A 13,049-nucleotide genomic window follows, 5' to 3' on the forward strand; every position below is an offset into this window, starting at 1 on the left:
TGTCAGATATTGCTCCTACCTGCTTTCCTGGCTGCTGTGTTGATAACTTTGATTGAATACCACTATAATTAAGATGAAAATTTGTTAGATCTTAAAAACAAGAAAACAGGGCTGGGAAGGTGGCTCAGGTTAATATAATTGGAATACATATTGCTAAAATTTTAATAATTGTTTAAAATAGTTCTGAATGTTTAACAATCATTACCAATTTTATTTTCTCATTTTATCCTTAAATTAATGTTCCCTTTCTTTTTTTTTTAGCTTACCAGTCCTGGGGCTTGAACTCAGGGTCTGGGCACTGTCCTTGAACTCAGGGACTGGGCACTATCCTTGAGCTTCTTTTGCTCAAGAATAGCACTCTACCACTTGAGCCACAGTTCCACTTCTGGCCTCCATCTTTTTGGTAATTAATTGGATGGTGATTTTCTGTTTTCAGCCTCCTGAGAAGCTAGGATTACAGATGTGGTCCACCAGCTATGTATATACATATATTATATACATGTATAAATATGTACACATCCATTCAAAGGACTACTTTCCAAAGATAAAATCCAAGGAAATCCAGCTATTGGCAATAGCATGGTTAAACCTAGAAACATTATGTTAAGTGAAATGAGTCAGACCCTGAGAGAGATACTGAAATAATATACAATTTTATTTATAGATGAGATTTAAAATAGTTTTGCTCTGCATGTATATACACATGCATGCATGCAAGCAAACACATACCACCGCCATGAACACCACCAAAAATATGTGAACTCTTCACTGTGAACCACAAGGTCCTCTGGAATCCTCCCTCAGAACATCTCACCATCTCATCTACGTCTTCATTTGCTGATAATACACCAATATCTCACCCCTTCCCACCCCTGTCCATTGCTTCAGGTCATGTATATGGGTTTTCCATTTTTCTCCTTTCTCCTTCTCATCTTTCAGGTCGCATGTTAACTGTTACCTTCTTCAAGAGGCTTTACATGTAATTGCATCACGATTCATACAAAGTAAAAGTAAATTAATTTTAAATAAAAAGAAATTTCTGGTTTGATAGCTCCACATGTATTTTCCAGAATTAATATTTGAAATCAAATTCTTGTTATAAATGTATTATTCTGTATAATCTCAAATATTGAAATAAAGTTAAAAATAGACATGAGGTCTTAGACTTACAGAACAAAATCATTGAAGAAACATGTTTCGATTCTGACTTCAATAATATTTATTTTTATAATTCTCCTAGAACTTTGCATGAGGATATTGATATGTCTTCTAGTTGGAAAATTTTATGATATACTTATTTTCCTTTCATTTATTTGATCATTTGATTTTAATTCAAACCATGAAGAAACCTGCTTATTATAGAGGACATGAAGCAGGATAAAGCTACTAGAACCTCTTTTATGAAATTTACATTTCATTTTCTTTTTGCATTTTTGCCTTTCATAAGAAAATATATAGATGAGGAAAATTTTACATAATTTCTGTTGAAATTTATTGGGGAGGTTGGGAGGGAAGAGATGGTAGGGGAAAAATAAAGGAGGAGACAACAATGCTCGATAGGAAATGTAGTCATTACTCATGTAACTGTAACCCTTCTGTACAGTATTTTTTTCAATAAAAAAAACAAAAAAAGAATATATTAACTAGACAGGCATGGCAAGAACTTTGCTTTTTGCTTGTCATAAGGATAAACTCAGGTCCTACACTCCATTCCTTACCTTTTTGTGCTTAGAAATAGAGATTTACTACTTGAGCCATAGATCCACTAGTGGATTTTTTATGTGAACTCTCTATTTTTTAAGTCAACTGATCAGTAACAAATTCTGCACACAACTTTAATTCTCTTTTGCCATGTCAGGTCACATAGGATTGAGATGGTCTGGACATTTTGGGAGAGGGCCTTACTCTACCTATTATAATAGCTATAGAAAGGTGAAATATTAGGAAGCTAATTGCTCATTGCCAATGACTACTTCAAGAAAGGCAGGATGTATTCAACAAGCTTAGGTTAGTTTAGCTATTTTTAATGTTGTATTAGTTGCCAGTGTATCATTGTTGATCTGATTAGCTCACTGGCTATAAATCCAATTGACTTTTCCTTTCAGAAAGATATATGCTGTAATAAACTGATCAAGTCCCAATGAATGAATACATAGTACAGATACAGTCATTTATCACATTATAATTAGAAACTATCCTAAACTTCTGAACTTGGGCCTCTGTTCATTCTGAAATTTGTGACTGCAGTTAGTATTTTTTTCTATTTCTTCCTCATATCTGAGCTTGTCTAAGATCCTTACACTAAGGAGGTGATACCACTTGAGAATTACTCTTAGCTGCTTTTTTTCTCATAATAATCCCTGTAACATCTTTTTTCTATTATATTGGTCTCTGTGGATCACAGAGTATTATCAAAGCATTTTTTCTAGGGGAAAAAGTCATCTGCTACTGGCTGACTTCTGTAATCATGGAAAAATATCAGAAAGGAAAAGAAATGCATGAGTTGTAAAATGACTGAACTTTTACCAAGTTCCAAGTCTATATGCAATTTCCTTTTTACACTCAGATAATTCAATTCCACATGTTCAGGATGGTCATTATTGAAAAGTTATTGAGTAGTCTCAAGGATGATTTTTCATTACTAAGTTCCCTGTTACGCTTAACCAGTCAGCAAAATGGATGTAGTGACAGTTCATGTCATGTAACCTCTTTCTATCTGAAAGGCTGATTCAGACTTACAACAAGGATGACTTCCTTATTTTAAATATAACAAGAAAGAATTATTTAAAGACTTTTCATGAGTTTGTAAAACATTTTTTTTTTCTGATCTGAGACCATGACTCATGCTTAGTACCTGATACTTCTGCTCTGGCTGGATCGATACTGAGTTGCACATCCAACCTACTGACACTTAAAAGATAAAAATGACTGATAAAAAGAAACTATCATGGGCTGGGATGTAGCTCAGTGGCAAAGCGCTTGCCTAGCAAGCACAACGTCCTGGGTTCGATCCCCAGTACCAAAAAAGAAAAGACAAAAAAAATACAGTTAAAAAAAGAAACTATCATAAAATCAGTCTTAGAATACTAAACATACCATTAGCAAAGTTATAAACAAAATGAAAATTATGTCATTACTGTCTGAAATTTATTTGGCAGTCATTATCACCAATATGGTAATTCATCATATCAGTAGACATATTGCTCATAAAGGTTTATGACCGGATCAGTATTCTTACACAGTGTATTTGGTGTCTATGTATTTTTTTAATAAAAAAGACTATAGGATAGGGCATAAATGCCATTACTAATAGATATTTTTATAACACCTGCCTCAGTGTATGTGCACCGAATGCAGTGATTAGGAACATGTGGGAAGAAAACAAACACTCTTCATTATCTAATATAGTTGGTCTTGGGCATGCCACCTAAGCAAGGTTTTATCATACATGCAAAGCCAATGAATATTTAAGGCAGTTTCAAACCCAAATAAATGCACTTCAGCAATAACTGCTTCAGGAGAGTGTGACTTTATGTAATTTGATATTTATATCTTGGAACAATTAGGTTAACATCCAGCTGTCCTTACCTTGGCTAGATAATATGACATTGGTGTCATCCTTTTTGTCAGAGCGACCTTCCAGAGATATTAGTGGATTTGTCAAGGCCATTTGAGTGATCAACTTTTGACCTTTCTGGAAGATGTCTTCACTGAACCAAATTATCTTTATAATAATTGGTGTAAGCTCAGAGAAAGGTTTAAGGCTAAGGGCCAAGTTTTTATGAAATAGTTCCCATTTTAGAAAATAAATCTGTAACTCCCAAATGGCACTGCCTGCCAACTTATTTCAACAGCAACTGGCAAATTGCCCATTAGGTTTTCATTAGAAACTTACAAAGCAGAAAATAGAGCAAAGAATTAATACCATTGTCTGAATAAGTTTGATTTTGATACAATTTATATGTAATATATCCATCAAAAAATAAGTTGATTTCATTAGTTCCTCTTTATTGGATATTTGCTAATTTGTATTATCTTTAAGCCCTTTATACAAAATGGCTTCAATTCTGCTTGTCAATTTATAAGCACAGTGCTGTTATATTGAAAAGATAAACTACACTGGAAAAATGTTGACTTCTTTGTATTTAAAAATGTCTACTTAATCATCTGTGATTTCTCTAGCTGGAGAAATTAGACATCATTCTAGTTTTAACAACAAATATATGATAAGATTATAATGAAAAGTTGATTACTATTTAAATATTCATAGTCTTAAAAAGAGATTGTTAAAGATTCAGAAAAATAATGAATAAAATTGTTATTTAATAACTATTTTGTATCTAAACCAGTATGTGTTTGTTCATAATGTCATAATCAAATATTTATTTCAATTCTTCTCTTTCTGTTTCCAATTCTTCTCATTAGAATACAAAATATAAACCTAGTAACAGTAGTACAGGCCTATAATCCTAACTATTCTGGAAGCTGAGTTTAAGGATTGAAGCTTGAAGCCAGATCAGGCAGACAAGCCTGTAAGAATTTAATTCCCAATTAACCAGCAAAAAGTCAGAACAGGACATGTGTCTCAAGTAGTGCAGTACCAGTAGTAACATTCTCATGTGGGGCTCTGATTTCATGCCTCACTATTGGCATAAAAATGAAAAACTTAAAAAGTTCCTACAGTGATGGCTGACACATAGTAAGCAATCAACACATGTTAAGTATTTTCTTTTTGTACAGTTAGATAAAGCTGAATTTAAACAGGTCTTTTTAAATGATTCATACAGAGAACAAATGCCTTGTTACTCACATATACTCAAGTATTCAGTCCATATAAGTCTCCTTTAAAAGTCTAGAAGCTTGAGGGGGGACCAAGATGGTGACGGGACAGTAGGGAAACACCACAGCTCTCCCCAACTGAAAAGAGAGTTCGAGTTCCAATGCTTAATCTCCCCAAGAGACCAACAGCAATGAAAAGATGAACACCTAGAGAAAAACAGGAGGGGGGAAATAACAAAAAAGAAAGAGAAAAAAAGAAGAATTTCAGAACAGAGGAGTGCAAAGACCCCCCCCCCAAACTTTATTGACTGTGTGGCAGCGCACCAAGCCACGACCGGAAAGCCCAGCGGTGGCTGCCAAAATCCCAGAGGCACAGGGGGCTGTCTGTAGATCTCCCGTGCAGAAGCCACCTGAGGTACCGGTCTGCAGACCCGCTGATCAAGGCCAAAGGAGAAACCTCCAACCCGGGAGCTTGCACAAAGATCTCACCCCACCCCTCACTCTCCAGCTGAGCTGAGAGGTTCTATCCCTCCAAAGCCACACAACCCATCGGGGAAACCCCAGAACTACACGGGATGCCCACAGAACACCAGAGCAGAAGACCTGCACGGAGGCTGCCGGAGTCCCAGAGATACAGGGGGCTGTCTGCAGATAACCCGCGCAGAAGCCACCTGAGGTACCTGTGTCAGACCCGCTGATCGCGACTAAAGGAGCAACTTCCGAGTCCGGAACATGGCCCCACGAAGGGAGCCCCAGAGCTACACGGGACGCCCACAGAACACCAGAGCAGAAAACCTGAAAGAAACTGGTGCTGATCCAGATAGCGCAAACAGTGACAAACCCCAGCACTCAGAACCTGCATAGAGGCCCCTCCCCCACCCCTTGGGCAGAGGCCTGAGGCCCATCCTGTGGCAGGACCCAAACAGCCTCGACCCAGGCAGAGACAGAAGAGAGTCACACAGAGCCACCACGGCCCAGCCCAGCCTGCAACCACCTCAACTGAACTCTGATTACAACCACAACCAAAGACCTACATCATACAGAAACAACTAGTTCCAGGGTGAGTACCCCGCAGGGGACAGTGCATCCCTCAAGGGAGACCAGAGCTGGTGGGAATTCCCAGAATCTGACCCAGACCTCATACCCCAACACCTGGACCACAGGACACACTAAAACTGGGAAATGTTCGAGAGCACCACCAGCCCGTGGAGCACACTCAGCTGGCCAGGCAAGCGCAGGAGCGCCCCTGGAAGGGAGCTTAAACGTCCAAACCAGGAACAGTGCCCCTGGGTCAAGACACCCAACAGTGGAAGAAATTTGAACTGTGTACCCCATGCTGCATTACCTAGATGGGATACACAGCAGCACAGGTCCAATTGGTGTGTCCCAGGCTGGGGGCCTGGACCAGGCCTGGGGATCCGGTGCCTGAGCAACACAACCACCCCTCCCAAATGAAGTCAGAAGCTGAGCATAAGCCTCAGCAGAGGGGAGAAAAACAGGGAATTGCACCCCTTGAGAAGCATGCCTGTGACAGCAAAAGACCCAGGGGCTCAGGACAAGAGAAGCCCAAACCCCTCCAGAAACCGACCCATATATTCTAGGCTGGGAATTGGACAACAAAGGCCATGAGCATCTGATAATAGGCAGGAGTTCGGGCTGGTAAGGTGGCTCAGCAGTAGAGTGCTTTTCTTGGGTGCATGAGGCCCTGGATCTGATTCCTCAGCACCACATAAGCCAGAAGTGGTGCTGTGGCTCAAATAATAGGATGCCAGCCTTGAGCTGAACTGCTGAGGGATAGCGCCCAAGCCCAGAGTTCAAGCCCACAACTGCCCCCCAAAAAACCCATCAAGAGCCCATAACAGACTCCAGCATCTGGGAGAGTGCATCCAGAACATCCAATCTTGCCAAGAGCAACTGTAGGAGCAAACAGGAGCAGTCTAGATTGCTTAACGCTTCCAAAACCGGGAACTGCCAGTGATATACAGCAGAGAGCTGAGAACCCTTTGTGGGTCAGACCAGAAGCTGGAGGTTGGCCCACAACAGAACTGAGATCAGGTAAATACTCTCTCTACCAACATAGAAACAACAACCAAGCAAAGACAGACACCTATTGACCCAAACAAAATTTCAGATTAGTCTCCAATAATCCCTGAACCCCCATGCGAAAATCACAGAGAAAAAATACAAGGTTTATCTACATCCAGGATAGCAAGCTATCACCAAAAGCCAGCAGCCACCCAGGGGAGAGCCCCAGTGGGAGCAAAGCAGGAATGGAAGACAAAAGTTACATCCAAGGGATGCAGGAGGCAATGACTCAAGAAATAAAGCGAGAAATAGAACAGAAATTGAAAGAACACAGGGATGAACTATCGAAAGAGATGCAGGATTTCAAACACTAGGGACACGCAAAATAAAGGCAGTACATACCTCACTAAGAAGTGAGATAAATGCCAAAATAGATACAGTACATAGCTCATTGAGAGGTGAGATCAGTACTTTGAGAATCAACATCGAATCGATAAATGAGTCCATTTCCTCCATGCAAACCACAACGGAAGCCACAGTTAATAGAGTGAAAGAAATGGAATGTAGTGTGTCAGATACAAAAGACAGAATACACCAACTGAACCAAAAAATGACAGATATGGAAAAATCACTTAAATTATGCCAAAGGGAAATTCAAGAGTAAGCAGACAGTGCCAAGAAATTTAACCTTCATACAATTGGAGTGGACAAAGGTGAGGAATATCAAAGCAAGGGAATGAAACCCCTATTCAACAAGATAATCGGTGAAAATTTTCCCCTTCTCAAAAAAGAACATCCTACCTACATAACAGAAGCATATAGAACACCTAATAAACAAGATCCTATGAGAAACAATTCTAGACATATTACAGTAAAAATGATAGATCTGAATAATAAGGAAACAATCTTGCATGCAGCAAAAATGAAGAAGGAGCTATATTACAATGGGGAAAAAATTAGAATCACTGCAGATCTCTCCACACAAACACTGAATGCAAGAAAGGCCTGGGAAAGTACCATATGAGCCCTGAGAGCCAATAACTGCCAACCCAGCCTGATATATCCAGCAAAGCTAGCATTCACATTCAATGAAGAGCTGAAAATTTTTAATAGCAAAGAAAAACTAAATGGATACATAAATATTAAGCCAGCATTACAAAGAATACTAAGAGGGGGAACACAACCTGAAGAAAGCAACCAGGAACAGGGACCTGCACATAGACAGGCATTAATAGAAGTCTAACTGAGCAAGCACAGGAGGAAAGGAAAGAAGAAAAACTGAGGAAAACAGGGAATGATAGGGACCACAATGTATCTCTCTATACTATCTCTTAATATTAAAGGGATAATTCACAAATCAAAAGAAAAAAAATTGCAGATTGGATCAGAAAACATGACCCATCCATCTGTTGCCTTCAGGAGACCCACTTCTCAGCCAAACATACAAACAAACTCAGAGTGAAGGGTTGGAAAAGGATCTACCAATCAAATGTCCCCAGTGAGAAAGCAGGTGTAGCAATCCTGATATCTGACCAAATAAACTTTTCATTAAAATCAATACAAAAAGACAAGGACAGACACTACATATTAATACAGGGAACGATCCAAGAGGAGGATATTAACATCATCAACTTATATTCCCCAAACATTGGTGCACCCAAATATGTTAAGCAAATACTCTCAAACTTACAGAATAAAATAGATCCCAATACGATAATACCAGGAGATTTTAACACCCCACTCTCACCAAAGGACAGGTCTACCAACCAGAGGATTGGCAAAGAAGTTACCGAATTAACTGAGGCCTTACTTTAAGAGGAACTAACTGACATCTACAGAGTATTTCACCCTAAAACAACACAGTGCACATTCTTATCAGCAGCTCATAGAATTTTCTCCAAAATAGACCATATCATAGTTCACGCAAGGAACTTAAGCAAATACAGGGGATCAACATAATCCCCTGTATCCTACCTGACCACAGTGGAATCAAGCTAGTTCTCAATAACAGAGCATACGGCAGAAATTTCTTTAATACATGGAAATTAAACAGCACAATCTTTAGTAATGCCTGGGTAATGGGAGAGATCAAAGAAGAAATAAAAAATTTCCTACAACTCAATGAAAATGAAAACACCTTGGAAAGAAACTTATGGGACACAGCAAAAGCAGTCCTGAGGGGCAAATTTATTGCCCTCAGTGCCCAAATCAAGAAAATAGAGACAGGGCTGGGAAGGTGGCTCAGTGGTAGAGCACTTGCCTCGCAAGCCTGAGGCCCTGGGTTTGATTCCTCAGCACCACATAAGCAAAAAAAAAAAAGCTGGAAGTGGTGCTGTGACTCAAGTGGTAGTGCGCTAGCCTTGAGCTGAAGATCTGAGGGACAGCGCCCAGGCCCAGAGTTCAAGCCCCATGACCAGACCCCCCCAAAAAAAAAGAAAAGAAAAAAAGAAAAAGAAAATAGAGACAGACCAAGTAAATAATCTCATGTTGCAATTAAAACACATAGAAAAACATGAAAAAATGGAACCTAAATTTTCTAGATGCAGCCAGATAACCAAACTAAGAGCGGAGATTAATGAATTAGAGAATTGGGAAACCATAGCCAAAATTAACCAAACAGAAAGCTGGTTCTTTGAAAAAAATACATAAAATTGATGAACCATTTGCAAGATTAATTTAAAAAAGAAGAAAGGAAACCCATATTAACAGGATTAGGGATGCCACGGGAAAAATCACAACACATACCCAAGATATCCAAACAATCTTAACAGACTACTTTCAAAAGTTATACTCTCTAAAGAAAGAAAACCTGGCAGAAATGGATGCATTTTTAGAAAAATACAAGTTGCCCAAACTGAGCAAAGAAGAAGTTAATTAATGAAATAAGCCAACATCCTACAATGAGATACAGGAAGCAATCAGAAGTCTTTCAACAGAAAAAGCCCAGGACTACATGGATTCACAGCAGAATTCTATAAGACCTTTAAAGAAGAACTAATACCCATACTCCTCAAGCTCTTTAGAGAAAAAGAGAAGGAGGGAGCTATCCCAAACTCATTCTACGAAGCCAATATCACACTCATCCCCAAACCAGACAAAGACCCAACCAAAAAAGAGAATTACAGGCAAATTTCCTTGATGAACACAGATGCAAAGATCCTTAACAAGATTCTAGATAACAGAATCCCGAAACACATAAAAAAATCATACTCTATGACCAGGTAGGCTTCATCCCAGAGACGCAGGAATGGTTTAACATACGTAAGTCAATAAATATAATATAACACATCAACAGAGCCAAGGTCAAGAATCACATGATTATCTCCACAGATGCAGAAAAGGCCTTTGATAAAATCCAACATTCATTCATGCTAAAAGCTCTGGAGATTATAGGACTAGAAGGAACATTTCTTAAAACAATAAAAACCATTTATGACAGACAAATAACCAATATTATACTTAATGGGGAAAAGCTACAACCAATTCTCTTAAAATCAGGAACAAGGCAAGGATGCCCACTGTTTCTACTCCTCTTCAATATAGTCCTGGAACCCTAAGCCAGGGCAATAAGGCAAAAAAAAGACATTAAAGGGATCCGCATAGGGAAAGAAGAAGTTAAACTATGCCTTTTTGCAGATGACATGATATGATACCTTCACAATCCCAAAAACTCCATCCCCAAACTCTTAGAAATCATAAATCACTTCGGCAAAGTAGCAGGATAAAAAATCAACCCACAAAATTCAGTTGCCTTCCTGTACACTGACAATGTACAAGCAGAAAGGGAAATAAAGGGAGCAACCCCATTCACAATAAACTCCCAAAAAATAAAATATTTAGGAATTAACCTAACCAAAGATGTAAAAGAACTATTTAATGAAAATTATAAAAAGTTAAAGACAGAAATCACAGAAGACCCTAGGAAGTGGAAAGACCTCCCATGCTCTTGGATAGGCAGACTTAACATAGTGAAAATGGCAATACTGGTAAAATTAATATACAAATTCAATGCAATTCCTATTAAAATCCCAATGACTTACATCTCTGAAATACAGAAAACAGCCCAAAAATTCATATGGAACAACAAGAGACCTAGAATAGCCAAAACAATTCTAGGGATTTTGGAGGGATATCCATGCCCAACTTCAAACTCTACTATAGAGCTATAATAACAGCATGGTACTGGCAGAAAAACAGACCCAAAGACCAATGGAATAGAATAGAAGATCCAGAAATAAATGCACAGGCCTACACTCAGCTAATATTTGACCAAGGAGCCAAAGACATACAATGGAAGAAACACAGCCTTTTCAACCACTGGTGCTGGAAAAACTTGGCAGCCACATGCAGAAGACTAAAAGTGGACCCCAGCCTATCAACGTGCACCAACACCAACTCAAAATGGATTAAAGACCTTAATATTAAACCCTAATCTCTGAAACTACTGCAGGAGAGAGTAGGAGAGACACTTGAAATTATAGGCACAGGAAGGAACTTCCTGAACAGTGTCCCAAGGTCACAACAAATTGGAGAGACTTGACAAATGGGACTACCTTAAATTAAAAAGCTTCTGCACAACTAAAGCTATCACAACCAACATAGAAAGACAAGCAACTAATTGTGAAAAAAAATTACCAGTAATATATCAGACAAGGTGTTAATATCCAGTATATACAGGGAACTCCAGAAACTAATCCCTCCCAAACCTAACAAACCAGTTATTAAATGGGCAAGGGAACCAGAGAGACTTCTCCAAAGAAGAAATAAAAATGGCAAAGAAAGACATGAGGAAGTGTTCACCATCCCTGGTTGTGAAGGAAATGCAAATAAAGACAACCCTGAGATACCACCTTACCCCAGTCAAAATGTCCCACATCCACAAGTCAGCCAACAACAAATTCTGGAGGGGATGCGTAGAAAGAGGAACCCTATTACACTGCTGTTGTGAATGTACACTTATACAACCACTTTGGAAAGCAGTCTGGAGGGTCCTCAGAAACGTATATATTGACCTCCCTTATGACCCAGTCATACCACTTTTAGGCATCTACCCTGAACAACAGGAACCAATATACAAGGACACATGCACCTCCATGTTTATTGCAGCATTGTTCACAATATCTAGGATATGGAAACAACCCAGATGTCCCACCACAGATGAATGGATCCAAAAATTGTGGTATCTATACTCAATGGAATATTATGCAGCCATTAGAAATGGCAATATAATGATATTTGCAGGGAAATGGATGGAGCTAGAGGAAATCACATTGAGTGAGGTAAGCCAAGAGCAAAGAGACAAATGGTACATGGTCTCCCTGATAAGTGGATGATAAATCTAAAATGTTAGGTGATACAACAAAATTAACAGGACTTAAGAAACAAAGAACTTCCACTCATCTCGTCGAACCACTACTACATAACCCCATGCTGCTGATCACATGTATGGTGTATATGTGTACACCGTTATATGTCATAGACCATGATAGGCAATTTGCTCTATTAAAGTTAGAATGTGTTTGTGACTTTAACTGAGAATCACTATCCCACAATACTGTGAAATTTGGAAAATTATGTAATCACTTAATCCCAATAAAAAAAGAAAATATAAAAAAGTCTAGAAGCTTGATGTTTGCAATGTATATTTAAGTTTGGTAAAGACATATCTGATAGAGAACAATAAGATAAACTCAGCTTCATAAAATATTCTAGGGTATTGCTTAGCAGAATAGATTTTGTAGTCAATGTATTTGTGATTGAATTAAATCACTACAACATTGTACATAGTAGATCTTTTTGAAAATTACCTATCTACAAAATTTACGTGATTTTTTTCCTATTCTTTTTCAATATATATTTTTCTTGTAAAGATACTGAACAAAGGGGTTACAGTTACATGAGTAAGGTAATGAGTACATTTCCCATTGAGCATTGTTAACCCCTCCTTTGTTTTCCCCCATCATCCCTTCCGTCCCTGTTGGGAGCGGATAGTAAAGCTTTAAGGTCATCTTGACCCCTGTGCTCACTTGAAGGCACATACAAGGAGCTGGCTTACTTAAAAAACACCAGGTGCCCGGGACTGCTTTGCTATGTCTGCAGAGTTTGTTTTACTATCTACCAGTTGACCTTGTCTTGTTTTACTGCACTTTGTTTTTACTGAAATTTTCCTTGTTTTTCTGGACTATTGTAACCTTATGTTACCTCTTGACTTCTAATAGTATATATTAGGGAAAGTTAAAAATAAA

Source organism: Dipodomys ordii, unplaced genomic scaffold, assembly GCF_000151885.1.
Source record: "Dipodomys ordii isolate 6190 unplaced genomic scaffold, Dord_2.0 Scaffold342, whole genome shotgun sequence".
NCBI lineage: Eukaryota > Metazoa > Chordata > Mammalia > Rodentia > Heteromyidae > Dipodomys > Dipodomys ordii.